This window comes from Eleutherodactylus coqui, chromosome 3 (assembly GCF_035609145.1).
Source record: "Eleutherodactylus coqui strain aEleCoq1 chromosome 3, aEleCoq1.hap1, whole genome shotgun sequence".
NCBI classification, from domain to species: domain Eukaryota; kingdom Metazoa; phylum Chordata; class Amphibia; order Anura; family Eleutherodactylidae; genus Eleutherodactylus; species Eleutherodactylus coqui.
Window position 1 is genome coordinate 155345189 of NC_089839.1, and position 14899 is coordinate 155360087.

Here is a 14899-nt window from a genome sequence, read left to right on the forward strand (position 1 = left end):
CAGAGGAGAAGACGGAAGACCCGCACAGCCACGCAGATCCGGGCGGTTAAGTAATGTCCTCTTGTCGCAGGCAGGGTGGAATTCTGCTGCGGGCTCCCGTCCACAGAATCCGATTTGCCTGTGGACATGAGGCCTTAGGCTGGGTTCACACGGGGCGGATTCCCGCTGGAAATCTCGCGGTTTGGCTGCAGCGAAAAACCGCGAGATTTCCGCCGGGAGAAGCGCTGCTTCAAAACCCACGGCACTTAGGGTTTTGAAGCGGCCTGGCCGCTTGCTCTTCCGCTGCGGCCGGCGCTCCCATAGAGCAGAGTGGGGCCGCAGTGGAAGAAGAAAAAAATTCAACATGCTGCGGCCGGCGAATCCGGGCCACAGTACTGACTTCTTCCGGCTTTGCCGCGGCGGATATGCCGTCCCCAGTGGACGAGATTTCTGAGAAATCTCGTCTACATGGCTGGCTAACCCCAGGATTAGCGGCTGCAGGCGGATTTGCCGTGGCGAAATTCCAGACAGAATTTCCACGGCAAATCCGCCCCGTGTGAACCCAGCCTTAGGGTTTCTCCAGATGGGCGTATATGCAACTATGCTCGCCACTACAGACCATAGTTGCGCATCAACAGGTTTTTAATTTTTTTGCGGACCATTCAAACTCCACTCTATTGTGCGGCAGTTTGAAAAAAAAGCAGGTAGGTGGGTCCAGCCCTATCGTTCCCGCTCGTAGTATTAACAGGAGATGATCCCGCCAGTGAAAACGAAACCATTGAAATCAGTGGTTTTGTTTCGTCATGTTATGCGGCCACATAATGGGGCAAAATCATAGCCATGTGTTTAAGCCCTTAAGGACAAAAATAAGTGCACATGCGCGAATATGCTCGCCGCTACAGAGCGTATTAGCGCATGAACCCGGTCTTTTATTTTTTGCACTATTCAAACTCTGCGCTATTGCGTACAAGTTTGAAAAAAAAAAGCGGAAAGATAGGTCCTGCCCTAGAAAAAGTACATGCGAGACAGATAGGGCAAGTCCTATCTTTTCTCATATGTACTAATAACGCGCAAGAATAGCGCTAGTAAAAACGAAACCAATGAAATCGCTAGTTTCGTTTTGTCCTGTCATGTGGCTGTGAAAATAGCTACATAACGGGACAAAAACACGTCCAGGTGTTTAAGCCCTTATTGTTCGCCTTCAGTTTCTGCAGACATAATAATCAGACGACGATCGGCCCGTGTACGCGGGCATCTATGAACGGCTGCCTGTTAACTGTGAAAGATGGCAGACGGGTAAAAGAAATCTCCGGCCACTATACTTCCATTCACTGCGCGATCATCTCTCACAATTCAGGCCTCATGTCCACGGGGAAAATCAGGCCCGCCGCAGATTCTCCATGCAGAATCCGCAGCGGGTCCTTCCTGCCCCGCGGACATGAGGCTGAAAATAAGAATAAACTCACCTGTCCTGGACGCTGTGAGTCTCCCCTCCGTTGCGGCCGGATCTTCTTTCTTTGGCCCGGCGGATGTGCTCGGGGACCCGCATGAAAATGGAGCATGCCGCGTTTTTTTTCCTGCACGCGGATCCGCGCCTGAAGGGAAAAATGACATCCGCAGGTATTTAACTACCTGCGGGTGTCCAATGCATCCCTTTGGGGCGTGGATCCGCGTGCGGGAAAAACGCTGCGGATTTTAAATGTTAATTATGCCGTGGACATGAGGCCTAAAACGCACTCATGTGAGCCTGGCCCAAAGCGACCCTAGGGGCTTATTCACATGAACGCGTTTGCACAGTGCCCGCGCAAAATGCAGTGGCAGGGACCCATTGAGTTCATCCACATGACCGTATTTTGCGCGTGCATTTCGTTTGCACAAAAAAAAGCCAACATATTCTATTTTCATGTGTATTGCGCACGAACATAGCACATATTAAACTAATTTAAATGAATTGCGCACTGAAATCAATGGAAGCATGTTTGTGTGTTTTTTTGCGTGTGCAGTAAAACATGCACAGGTGTGTGCAAGAACGCAACGCCCATTGTGAAAATACGCAGCCCAAATGCGCGCATTAATGTGCTTACACCTGTGTGAAGCCGGCTTAAGGCCAGACTGACATAACCATATGTGTATTTGTGTGCATGAGCCTACCACTTTTGTGGAACGAACAATGCTTTTTTGGGGAAGCATTGGGGTATTTTACTGTATTTATTCCATGCGCAGGGCAGGTGCAATTTGCGAGCAGCAAAAAATATGAACTGATTGAAATGGTTAATCTAATGAGTTCCATGTGTGTTCTTCTTCCTGTGCAATTACGCAGTGTTCTACGCATCTCCTAGAGTATTTTGCACGCATTTGCGCATCCCCTTTGACTCATATGGGAACTTTTGGTGCATAGGAAAATAGAGCATGTGAAATATGTGCATGTGAACTAACCCATTGAAATGCAACTCATCTATTCACTTCGTTTGGACATGCAAATACGCCCTTGTGTATCTGGCCACAATTAAAGGCAAATATAGTCTAAACTGGTAACAGGCAAACAGTTGTACCGTCCAGGTCTATTATTGAGCGCTTTGAGTAAACATTCACCATGCAAGGAGAAAAGCAAAGGCCCATTTACACGGAGCGATGATCGCTCAAAAAAAAGCTCAAACGACATTTTAAGTGACAGCTTTGAGCGATCACTACCGTGTTTCCCAAAAAATAGGTCCTACCCTGATAGTAAGACCTATTGGATTTTTGGGTGAGGTTTGAAATATAAGGCCTACCGCAAAAATAGGACCTATCTTGAGTGCCCCCCCCAATCAATACTCATATGGTCCACGGCGTCCCAATGGTGTCTGCGGCATCCCGAGGATGTCTGCGGCGGCGTCCCGGCAGTGTCCTGAATGGCATCACTGAATGGCTATGATTGCCTCATCGAGCGCCGGCTGTGATTGGCTGCCGGTGCTCAATTAGCCAATCACAGCGCTCTCTTTGCTGGAGGCAGGGTATTCGAAACATTGTCGCCAGCAGAAGGCATCTGTGAGACGAGGAGGACGTCGCGCCGCCCCCGGACACCATCGGGAGGCATCGGGGCACCGCGGACAAGGTAAGTAAAAGGCCACCCCCCCCGAAAATAAGACACTGTGCCCTTTTTGGGGGCCAAAAAAATATAAGACAGTGTCTTATTTTGGGGGAAACATGGTATTAAGTAGCTACTCAGCTACTTAATAGCTATTTAGTGTGCAAATGAAGCCTTAGCTGAAAGCAGTTAATAGCCTGAGGGCTCTTATCTGCTTCCAGTTCCTTTGTTCTCCGACGGAAACAATGCTATCAGCACTACCCACGGAGAGCTCAGCGGGCGGTCCTGATCAGACTGAATGATGATTTTTAGGCTGGCTTGAATTTAATGTTCAGCTAGCAGTGCATGAAAAGTGCGTGTTTATATGCAACGATTATTGCTCAAATGATCGATTTTGAGCGATTTTTAAGCGATCATCGCTGCGTGTAAATGAGCCTTTAAGTGAACCCTTGAATTTAATAACACGTTAGCATCAAGTATCGACACCAAAGTTTTGCTGCTAGAAGAGATTCATTACCTGTAACAAAGCTGTTAGTAGATTTTGCCATATATTTAGTCTTTTTTCTATTATAAGGGTCATTTATACATTTCAGACTTAGAAAAGTGACAGGGGGGGACTTGACAACATTTTTTCCCAATCTATATTGGTCTTTTCTCCCCACCACGCAGCGCCTCTGTTTCCATGGTAACTGGGCCCTGCTTTAGAATTATTTCCACAGTGACCAAATTTGGCAAAAGATTGAGTGTTTTTTCTCTATTTTATTTTTCTCTAGAATGCTAAATATAGTGATAGAACTAATTGAGATGGTAGGTAAAAGAAAAATAAATTATTTTTATTTCTTACAGTCACATTACAAAATAGCATTGGTCATATTTAACCCCTGGAGAGTAAGGGCTTCATCAGTTTACTGCTGTTTTATGTAACTGGTCACTGTAGAATCCGCCACAGTAAATAATGCAGCGTTACGGAGGTGATGGAACAAGGTGATACCATATTTTTCTGACTATAAGACGCAGTTTTCAGCAAGAAATGTCTGCACCTTATGGTCCAGAGGCAGGGGGGTCTGGTAGATCCAGAGACTGCTGACCGCTGCCTTAAACATCTGGCAGTGTGCTGATTGATCATCATGAGAACTCTGCAGCCATACCGCGCAGTCCTCCACCTCCTGCCCCATCAGTGCAGGACAGGAGCAATCCTCCCCCCCCCTCCCCCCCAGCAGATACTACTATCACTCACATCATCCCTGGGGTGCAGGTCCTCTTCCCTACACACAGGCACAGGAAAAAAAAAAGAATTCTTATTATGACCTGTATGTAATAAATGCTGTTCTTGATGCAATAAAGTAGAAACATGCTAGTCTTTTATAGCTAAAGCAGGAAATCTTTCACCACGACAAACTGAATACCCTCAAAAAACAAGCTAGTTTTTGCTTTTGTATTGAGTGGTCCTTTCATATTTGTGTTCCTTCTATGCAAGTTGGGTGTCCCCAAGTGCAAGTGTCTAAAAACATTAAAAAATAACTGCAGAAAAAGACCCTATGGTCCATCTAGTCTGCCTTTATACTATTTTAATTTTATTTCTCCCTTAGGGCGGGTTTGCACGTGTGGATTTGAATTGCGGATCCGCCATCGACGTCCGTGTGGACGATGCACAGTAAAAAAAAAAGGGCATTGAAAGACATTAACTTTGTGTATGGGCTGCAGTTATCCGCGTCCTTTCTAAGTGACCGCACAGGAAATACAAGCAAACGAAAAAAATGTACTGCGAATGACTGCCTGCAAGCCTCCGCATTCATTTGCCTGCGAGCCTCCGTACAGTTAAGTGAGGAATCCGCTGCGGGCCTCCCGCATGTGGAATCCGACCCGTCCGTGTGAGCCCGGCCTTAAGATAGATCTACGCTTATCCCAGACAGCTTGAATTTATTTATTGTTAATTTTCCAACTACGTCTGCTGGAAGTTTGTTTACAGGTTGTTTCCTAAAGGGTAAAGACTTAGTAGTGTGTTAAATAACTGGTCACAGTAAAATCTGTCACAGTAAATAATGCAGCATTAGGGAGGTGATAGAATAAGGTGATACCGTATTTTCCTGACTAAAATACAGTTTTTAGCAAGAAGTGTCTGCGCCTTATCGTCCAGAGCAGGGGGGTCTGGTAAATGCAGAGACTCCTGACTGCTGCCCTAATGATCTGGCAGTGAGCTAATGCAGCCATACACACCAAGGCTGCACAGCCCTCCCTCTTTCTGCCTGATCAGTCACCTCCAGAAGATTACACTGGGGATCACTCACATATGTCCCCCAGGGTGCAGGTTCTCTTTACAGAAAGGGAAAGACAATAGCAAAGATCGAAGGTCATGCAGTAGCACGGCTGATAATGTCATAACCATGTGAGCAGGAAGCAGCTAGAGGGGGTCATGTATTACTACACTTGTATGTAGGGATTTAATGTTAAAGGGGTGGTCTCGCTAAACCAAGTGGGGTTATACACTTCCGTATGGCCATATTAATGCACTTTGTAATATACATCGTGCATTAAATATGAGCCATACAGAAGTTATTCCACTTACCTGCTCCGTTGCTAGCGTCCCCGTCTCCATGGTTCCGTCTAAATTCGCTGGCAGCTTGCTTTTTTAGACGCGCTTGCGCAGTCCGGTCTTCTCCATTCAGCACGAGCCGCTTCAGTGTGCTCCCCGCTACAGCTCTTCTGCGCATGCGCAGACGAGCTGTCACTGCTCGGGAGCGCGCTGCAGCGGCCATTCTGTACCTTCCTCTGTTAGAGGAAGGTGCAGAAACTGGAGCTGCCCAGTGGAGAAGCCCAGCCCAGCAGCCCCGAGAAGCCTCCCAGGTAAGTGATTTGTGGGGGGGGGGGGCTGCCGCTGCGCCGGGCTGCGCCGGGGGGGGGGCTGTCGCTGCGCCGGGGGGGGCTGCCGCTGCGCCGGGCTGCCGCTGCGCCGGGGGGGGCTGTCGCTGCGCCGGGGGGGGCTGCCGCTGTGATGGGGGAACTAGCGCTAGGCCGGGGGGGCTGTCGCTGCGATGGGGGGGCTGTCGCTAGGCCGGGGGGGGGGGCTGCCGCTGCGATGGGGGGGCTGTCGCTGCGATGGGGGGGCTGTCGCTAGGCCGGGGGGGGGGCTGCCGCTGCGATGGGGGGGCTGTCGCTAGGCCGGGGGGGGCTGTCGCTGCGATGGGGGGGCTGTCGCTAGGCCGGGGGGGGCTGCCGCTAGGCCGGGGGGGGGCTGCCGCTAGGCCGGGGGAACTAGCGCTGGGCTCCGGAACCTAGCGCTGGGCTCCGGGGCCTTCACCTGGGCTGAGGGTCTAGCGCTGGGGAGCCGGGGGCTAGCGCCTTACCTGCTGCCTGGCGGTGGGCGTCTGGTCGGCGGCTGCGGGGCGTCTGGTCGGCGGCTGCGATGCGTCCGGTTGCCATGGAGACACAGCTGGCGGCGTCTCGGGAGCGCGCACGTCGGGCTGCAGCGAGCGACGGGGAAAGAGCCGGCGGCCATCTTGAGGAAACTTTTATAAGTTGCTGAAACGCTGGAACGGTAAGTACGAACCAGCTAGAAATGTCATTTACAGGGGGGCTTAGTAATGTGTACTTAATGGGGGGGACTGGGCAAAAAAAAAATTTAACTGCTTCCTCGAGACATCTCCTTTAAGAATATCAGAGTTTAGCATGCCAGCTGCAGGTATGTCTGTGTGCATGTAGCAGTGCTGTGTGTGTGTGTTTCCATTTAGCAGACCTATATGTGTGTGTGTGTGTGTACTTAAACCAAAGCTGTATATGTGTGTGAAAGTAGTGAATAATATTTTACAGTTTTCTCATGTGTACGAACCCCCCCCCCCCCCCGAGTATCACCTAAATTAAGTAATTACTTTAAGATATGTAGATGTAAAAGAGCTGTATGCATGTATGTTGTAATTGTGTGTGCAGCAGTGCTGTGTCTGTGTATTAGCCCTCGTTCACATGGGTGAAAAAGTCGCACGATTTTGTCGCGTTGCGACAATGCAACAAATCGTGTGTTCATTCAGCCCATGCTTTCCAATGGGTTAATTCACACATGCGTTGTTTTGGAGTGTGCGACATTCTGACACAAAAACCTTGTGGGTCCCGCAATATCCACACAACTAGTGAGGTTTTAAAGCCCATGTTTCCCTATAAAGTCTTCCTCTCTGTTGCATCACATGAAAATGCGATTTTCGTGCGGTGCGATGCAACTTTGACAGTAGGAAATCCTACTGTCGAAGCCATAACTTAAGTTCTAACTGCAGGGGGAAAAAAAGGATACATCACCTTAGAAGCCCTCTCTGGCTGCGCCATAGCTTCCTTCCAGTCCCTGGCACTGGTCTTCTTCATGTCTTCTGGCCGGTGATTGAAAAAAAATCCCCGCCTCTTGGAAATACTGCCTCTGATTGGCTGACGCTTAGCAATTCACAGCCAGAGCTTGATGAACCAATTACAGCCATTCATCGAATTTTTGGGGTAGGGCTTATATTTTAAGCACATATCTTTTTAACCATAACTGAAATAGGGGAGGTCCTGAAGCCCACGGTCTGTCGCCTCACCATTTTTTTGGGGAAAAAAAATAATAATCCAGCCACAACCAACTGACTCAGGAGACCCCAAATTTTCTAATTGCCTCCTGCTGCAAGCCAACTGACTCGGGAGACCCACTAGCCATTACCAAGCTAGACTCCACCATCTTTGCAAGGACTCCGCCCTGCCAGAGCCAAGAGGCGGCAGACTCCACCGTCTCCATTAATCAAAAAATGGGGGTAAGGTGGCTATCGCATGCGCATACTTTGCGTTGGTGCAGCCGGCTAGCCTATTGGGTGACCCTAGGGCGCACAGTTCAAAGCAAAGAGCATTATGGGGGCACCATGATAAGGAAGGAGGTTGTCTATCGTATGCTAATACTTTGCATTGGGTGCAGCTGGCTAGCCTACTGGGAGATACTTTTGCACACAGTTCCAAGCTATCGCATGTGCATACTTTGCATGGGGGTTGGCCAGGAAAATGGGTGAAGTTAGGTTTGATTAGGAATTTAGGGGGTCTGAAATGCCGTATAGTGATGGGTACTAGACGGGGTTAGAAAACTTAAAATAGTGAGATTCCTTTGGGTCAAGCACTATGAAAGGTTGGCGATTATCGATGAGGCGATTGAGAATGGAACTTGGGAGTTAGTGACAGGCACGGATCAGGATCGATCAGGGGGCAAAAAGAAGCAAGAATTGAGAAGGCGTTCAGAGATATTTAATTAGGCCCAGTATCGATCATGTGGAGTGTTCCAAAGAAACAATAGTGGGAAAGATAGTATTGTGGAGATGTGTGGGCGGAGTGGTTTTGTTACTGTCCCAACCAGGAAAGAAAAATAGGAGAGGAATGCAGAGTGGTTTTATTAGCATGCCAACTTCAAAACAACAAATAGTATTTTAAAGGTGTGTGAGTGGAGTGGTTTAATTATCATTCCAACAGCGAACACTCCTCCCCCTCCTCCTTCCTTCCCCCCCTTCACTCCACCCCTCCCCCTTCCTTACCACTCCCTGTTTACCCTGTCATGGGCAGCCTCCACCCAGCGCCCTGCAGGCCTCCATTCCGGCCTTAAGGCCCATTTAGACACAACGATTATCGCTCAAAATTCGCTCAAAAGCCGTCTTTTGTTATCTCTGTGAGTTTCAATGTCAGTGTACCCATTGAAACCTATGGATTTGCGGTCCAAAAAACACAAACTTTTATGAATCCAAAAAAGGCGTCAGAAAGCCCTTTAGCGATAAACCAGGTTTGAATAACCGCCTTCTCCTAACTATTGCTGGCATGGAAAGCAACTTTCCATCACGAAGGATGCGGCATAACGCCTACATCCACTCTGCCCCACCTGCCAGCACCAATGCTGCCTCCAGCCCATCGTGCAACCCAGACAAGAAATTGTCCAAACCAATCTCGTTTAAATGAACCCCATCTCCTCTAAGGACACTCCAATTCCTGCTTTCCAACTCCCAGTGCCTCAGTGTGACCCCCCCTAACGACCGTATAAACCCTGACATTTTAACATTTACTACCCTTCTAGCTCTGTCTATTGCTTCCAGATTTCTCGCCCCTCTCCACACCCTCCTTACCACTATGTCCAACCAAACCAGAATCACTCTACTGAAAAAGTCCTTAAAACACGCTTTATCCTGTTTCATCAGGGCCACTAGTTCCCCCACCTTAGCCTTCCTTAAATCATTTCCTCTGGCATGCAAAAGGAGGACATTCCAGGGAGTCCAGCTGCTAAACCTTAACACCTCTTGAAGCAGCCTGGACCTCTGAAGCCCTCTGATGCCGTGCCATTGGATCACTGCATTCTTTAGGCCCAAATTTCTGCCAATTGGCCACATTCCTGCTCTTCTCTCCGCCCAGTATATGAACGAGTGCCCGACGATCCAAATGCTCCATCTCTCACTGGCTGCAACAAGATAACCAAGGGAAAAAAACATATCCACCCCCGCCCCCCCCCCAAACCCCCCCCCCCCAAAACTGAATAAGCACCACCGCCCTGCTTTAACCAACAAAATGTCAAACGGCACTCAAATCCGGGCGCACATATGACCGGTATACTTCGGTATACTACCTAAGGTTTTACTCCCTCAGCTTTCATACTGCAAGCATCCACTGTCATCGCCGCTCCGATCCTAAACTAATGGATCCAAACCTAACTTCTTCAGGCAAGACTGCATGACTGACAAAAATTGATAGGTCTTACACAAACGAAGGTAATCAGCAGCACTCTCTTATACCCAATAAGGGTGGGACTCTGTAACAATGCAGCATCCATGTATAGAGGAATCTAAATCACCGTTTCCTCAAAGGAACAATTAGTGTAAAAACAAATAGTCTGTGGCAGCATCAGGTACAAAATTAAAACATTTTTTATTCCTCCATAGTAGTGCGACGTTTCGGCCACAAACTGGCCTCGGTCAAGCAAAGGCCAGTTTGTGGCCGAAACATTGCACTACTATGGAGGAAATATAAAATGTTTTAATTTTGTACCTGATGCTGCCACGGACTGTTTGTTTTCACGAAAATTGATAGGTCGTCACTGGCAACCCCAATCCATGCACCAATAATTGGCCCTCCCCAGAATGCTGGGCTAAATATGTGTGTAACAGCCTAACCAGGTACCATGCTGTATAAATCCGTTTTGGACTTTCTCACACATACCTTTGCCACACCATTCGCAACCAGCACATCCCTATAACTTAAACCCCCCAGCTTAGAATTACTAGCCGAGACCAGTTCCCCCACTCCGAGGGCCGCAAAAAATGCCAACGAAAAACCGATCTGAAACAACAATGTCTCTTGCTCATTCCCACACACCTGCTCCAAAAATTTTAAAATGAGACATAGCAAAGCAAAAGTGATCAGCCAGCAACCGTCCACCTGTCTCCGATCCTTCCTCCAACCCTTTAAAATCTGCCTAAAAAAGAAATCCTTCATCACTTCCAGCCTATCGTGCAAGCGCAATAAGAAGGCAACGCCTGAGAGATGCTTCTTAGCCACACCCACTGATGCCCCTCTTCTACGCAATCCCAACAATAAGTCTAGCGTTACTGACTGTGCATGTTCCACCTCCGGCAAATAGCCCTCAGCGGAAGACAGCCAAGTCGACCAAATGGCATGGTAACTCCTCCATCTAGACACTGGCGACTGACCAAACTCAGCAGCTCTCTTCTACTATTTCCCATAAGGAAGAAAGGCAACATACCCCACGACATCCACTGTCGGGTGTAGGTCCCTGAATGTCCTAATCTGAAAACGAGAAAGAGCATCAGCCGCTCCATTTTGACAATCTGGAACATGATTAGACTGAAACTTCACATTGTATTGCAGGCACCGCAAAACCAGGTACTGCAACATTGCCAGGATCGGGGGCAAAAAGGCCAACTGCTTGTTAATTGCTCGCACCACCGTTTCGTTGTCTGACCAAAAACATACTCCTGGCCACAATCCTGAGACCCCATAACTCCAATGCCACCACGATGGGAAAAATCTCCAACAGCGCAATGTTTCTGACCCATTGCTTTTCCATCCTGCACCAATGATTTCCAAAAATGACTCCAAAACCGACAGCTCCCACCGCATCCAAAAGCCAACAGAGTTTGTCATTCGAAATCTTCCCTTTTTGGCATATAACCTGCCTGTTGAACGTCTGAAGAAAAACCTTCCATACATGCAAATCTGCCCGTATTGCCCACGTTATCCGCACAAAATAATGCGTCTTTCTTGCTCTCTTCGTCACCAATGAAAAAGTCTCAAGAAGGCCGGACCGATGGGGATAACCTTACACGTGAAATTTAGCAGTCCTAGGAGAACCTGAACTTGATGCAGTGTACCCCTACGGCAACCGCCAACCGCCTCGACCATTTGTCATAACCGTGTCACCTTTTGGACCTGCAACCGAAAAACCATCTCTTCCAAATAGATTTTTATACCCAAAAAGACCAAACGTGAAAGTGGACCGACCGTTTTCTCTTCGGACAAAGGTACACCAAATAGTGAATGACCGATGTGGTGCCCGTCTCGTATGTAAGCATCCATTCCAAAAACGAACTTCAAAGTCCAAAATAATAACATTAAAAAATGGAGTATCCCATCGACAAACACATGTGCACGAAAAACTGGCCTTTCAACCTGCACCCCAAAAAATGGAAACAGTCAGGGTGCACGGGCAGCAAACGAAAAGCTGACTCGATATCTGCCTTCGCCAAGCAGGCTCCCACGCCCGCCTGCCATACCAAAAATACTGTGTGAGCAAAAGAGGTATAATAACGACTGCCTGCTCTTTTGAAATGCTGTTGTTTACCGATTCACCCGCCGGAAATAATAAATGATGGATTAACTGAAATTTCCCTGTCTCCTTCTTTGGGACCAGGCCCAAAGGGGAGATGCACAAATTAGTATATGGCGGCTCCTGAAAAGGGCCCGCCATACGACCTAGCTCTACTTCCTTTAACAACTTTTCTCAAACCAGCTGAATATTATCCAATGCAGACTTTAAATTAATGCTTACTAACAATGACGTCTGCGGGACATGCGGGATAAAGAAACCCTTAGAGAAGCCCTGCCGGAGCAGGCTTGTCTCCTGTTTCCTGTGGTACCTATCAAACCACAGACACAGGTAGCTGCTTCTCACCAAAGTTCACTACTGCACCGGGTGTGCCTACTGTGCATCGGGTGCTTGAACCGCTGCATGTGAGCCTCCACACATTCAGCACTCGTGACGGAATTTACATGTGGCGTAAAGCCGACAATGACCCTTGTTGAACAGACAACAAGAGCCATTGGACCTTGGGGCCGCAGCCACTGACTGTTTCCCAGCAACTGTGGCTCTGCCTGGAAAAGGGCACCTTCTGCGGCCACTGCACCAATATCAACTGAATCCAGACGTCCGTCGCATTTGACGCCCAGTTGATTGACCTCGCACCTGACACCTAAAATCCTCATCGTATCGCCACCATGCCGCACTGCCATGCAGCTTGTATGCGTTATAGATGGTATTAATGTCTACCATAAGCTCAGGGCCTTTCTGCGGTTGATGGTGGCACGTTATATGGGCCAGCACCAAAAAGGCCTGCAGCCAATACCCAAATGTTTTAGCTACCCGCGTTTTTTTAGCTGTTTCCTGTTCCGAAAAGCGCTCTTCATCAATTGCAACGTAATCGACCGTCAACAATGACCAAATATCCACATACACACCATTTTTTATTTTTTCCATGGTCTGCTCAGCCACCCCAACACCAAGGGGGGCTACACAACAAAACATTGAATCAGCATACCATGATTGTCGGCCATGTGGGGGCTCCCCCCCTCGCTAGTCAGACAATCCACTGGTACTGCCCTGCCTCCTCCTGGCTGTGCTCTGCCCTCAGCACTGCCAGCCTTCCTGCAGCACACCCTATGCCGGCACCTCTGCTCACCCACCGACCTCCTAGATACCTCTTGTCTTTCGCTGTCTGTTCCTGTAGCAGCCCCCTGACTGCATCTTCTGCCTCCTCTCTTTGCCACCCGGCTGGAACACAGGCGAGCAGGGGGGTTGCGACACCTCTGGGATCTATCCTGCACCGCGCCGCCATCCACCGCTGGATGTTCTCCTTCCGCCTCAGCCCACACTGGTGACCGGAACTCCTGCAGGACCCACTGCAACCATTGATGGCTTGCGCTAGACACCGCTTCCCGGATCTGGACCAACAGGTTCTCCTTGTCTTCTCCCTGGTTCTTCCACGCTGTTGTCTTCTGTCCTCTTTTTTCTTCTCCTGGCTCCCGAATGTACTGCTCCTCCTCTTCCTATTCCTTTTCCTAACTTAAACTCAACCCCTCAATACCTCGTACTCTCGGTCACCCAACCCCTTTCCTCTCTACACCGTGCTCCCCAGTCCCTTGCGTCTTCATTAATCATGTTGCTGCTATACATTTATTGGACGTCACGGACGCTGCAGCCAACAACAGAGCTGAGCCCTTTCATTGAATGGCCGAGAGCTGCCTGTGATTGGCTGAGCGCCTCAGCCAATCAGAAGCAGCTCTTTCAGCAGGCAGGGATTTTAGTTCCCTGGCTGCTGAAAGAACTTCACTGCAGAGCTGGGGACAGCGCAGACAGGACACGGCTGAGCCCTGGCAGCTGAAGAAAGGCAAGTATAATTTTTTTACACCAGTTTGGGTTATTTTTCAGGAAAAGGCTTATATTTAAAGCCCTTCCCTGAAAAACAATTAAGGGGTGCCAACAGCTGGATCCTCTACCGCAGCTGTCATCTGTGGGGAATTCTTCATTCCCCGTGGGAATGAAGAAAACATCTGCTGCATGTGGCAGATGTGTTCTTTATCCCTGTGGGGGACATGGCAGCCTGACCAAAATACCAGCCTGTAATAGGGCCGGTAAAAAAAAAATACCGGCGCCGCCCTGGTCCGAAAAATACCGGCCAGGCCGGTGAATTACCGGCCGGATGTCAACCCTATCACCCATCAGTCGGTTTGGTGTTATTGTTTATATTTATACATATGTTTTTTTTTTATAAAGCAATCTAACATTTCCTATTGTGTACAGGGAACGACTGTATCATCAGCTTTTAATGATAAATATGTACAGTATATTTTGTTTTATTTTATTTATGTGACTTTCCATATACAGTATATGAAATTTTCCAGTTCTTACATGAGCATGCGGGGCACAAACAATAGGCTGATTTGCTTTTTTAGTAGCTTATTGTTCAGCTTTGCTGTGTAGACTGGTACAAAGTCAGCAGATCCATCTTGTTGTCAGGCTCTACTGAATATTGCAATTGTTTCCTCACTTTGTTACTATAGTATTCTTATGAAGTGAAGACTAGCGGCAAAAATCTAGACAAGAGAAAATATAAAACATACTTTATGTTGGCGCTATACAAATAAAGTTTATTGTTATTATGTCTGCAAACTTTCAGACCACAAGGCAATGGAATCACTTCCTTGAATTAACCCCTTAAGGACGCGGACTATTTTGGCTATGAGGGGAAACATTTTTGGGGGGATTTTTGTCTCCATTTTTCAAAAGCCAGAACTTTTCTTATTTTTCTGTCTACATGGCCACACGGGGGTTGGTTTTTTTGCGTGGAAAACTGTTTTTATTGGTACCATGTTTGGTTGCTTGTAATGTATTTGTTACCATGCAGGGCGGCGCTGGGTCCCGTGGCCGGCGCGCGCCGCTCCAATGTCGGCTCCGGCGTCCCGGAGCTCTGCTGTCGGGGCTCTCCTGGCGGTGTGGAGCAGCCAGCGTGCAGCAGCGTGGGCGTGTCCGCCCGTAGGGTGCCGCCCGCTCTCCTCCACCTTCCATATGCAACAGTAGGAGAGTCG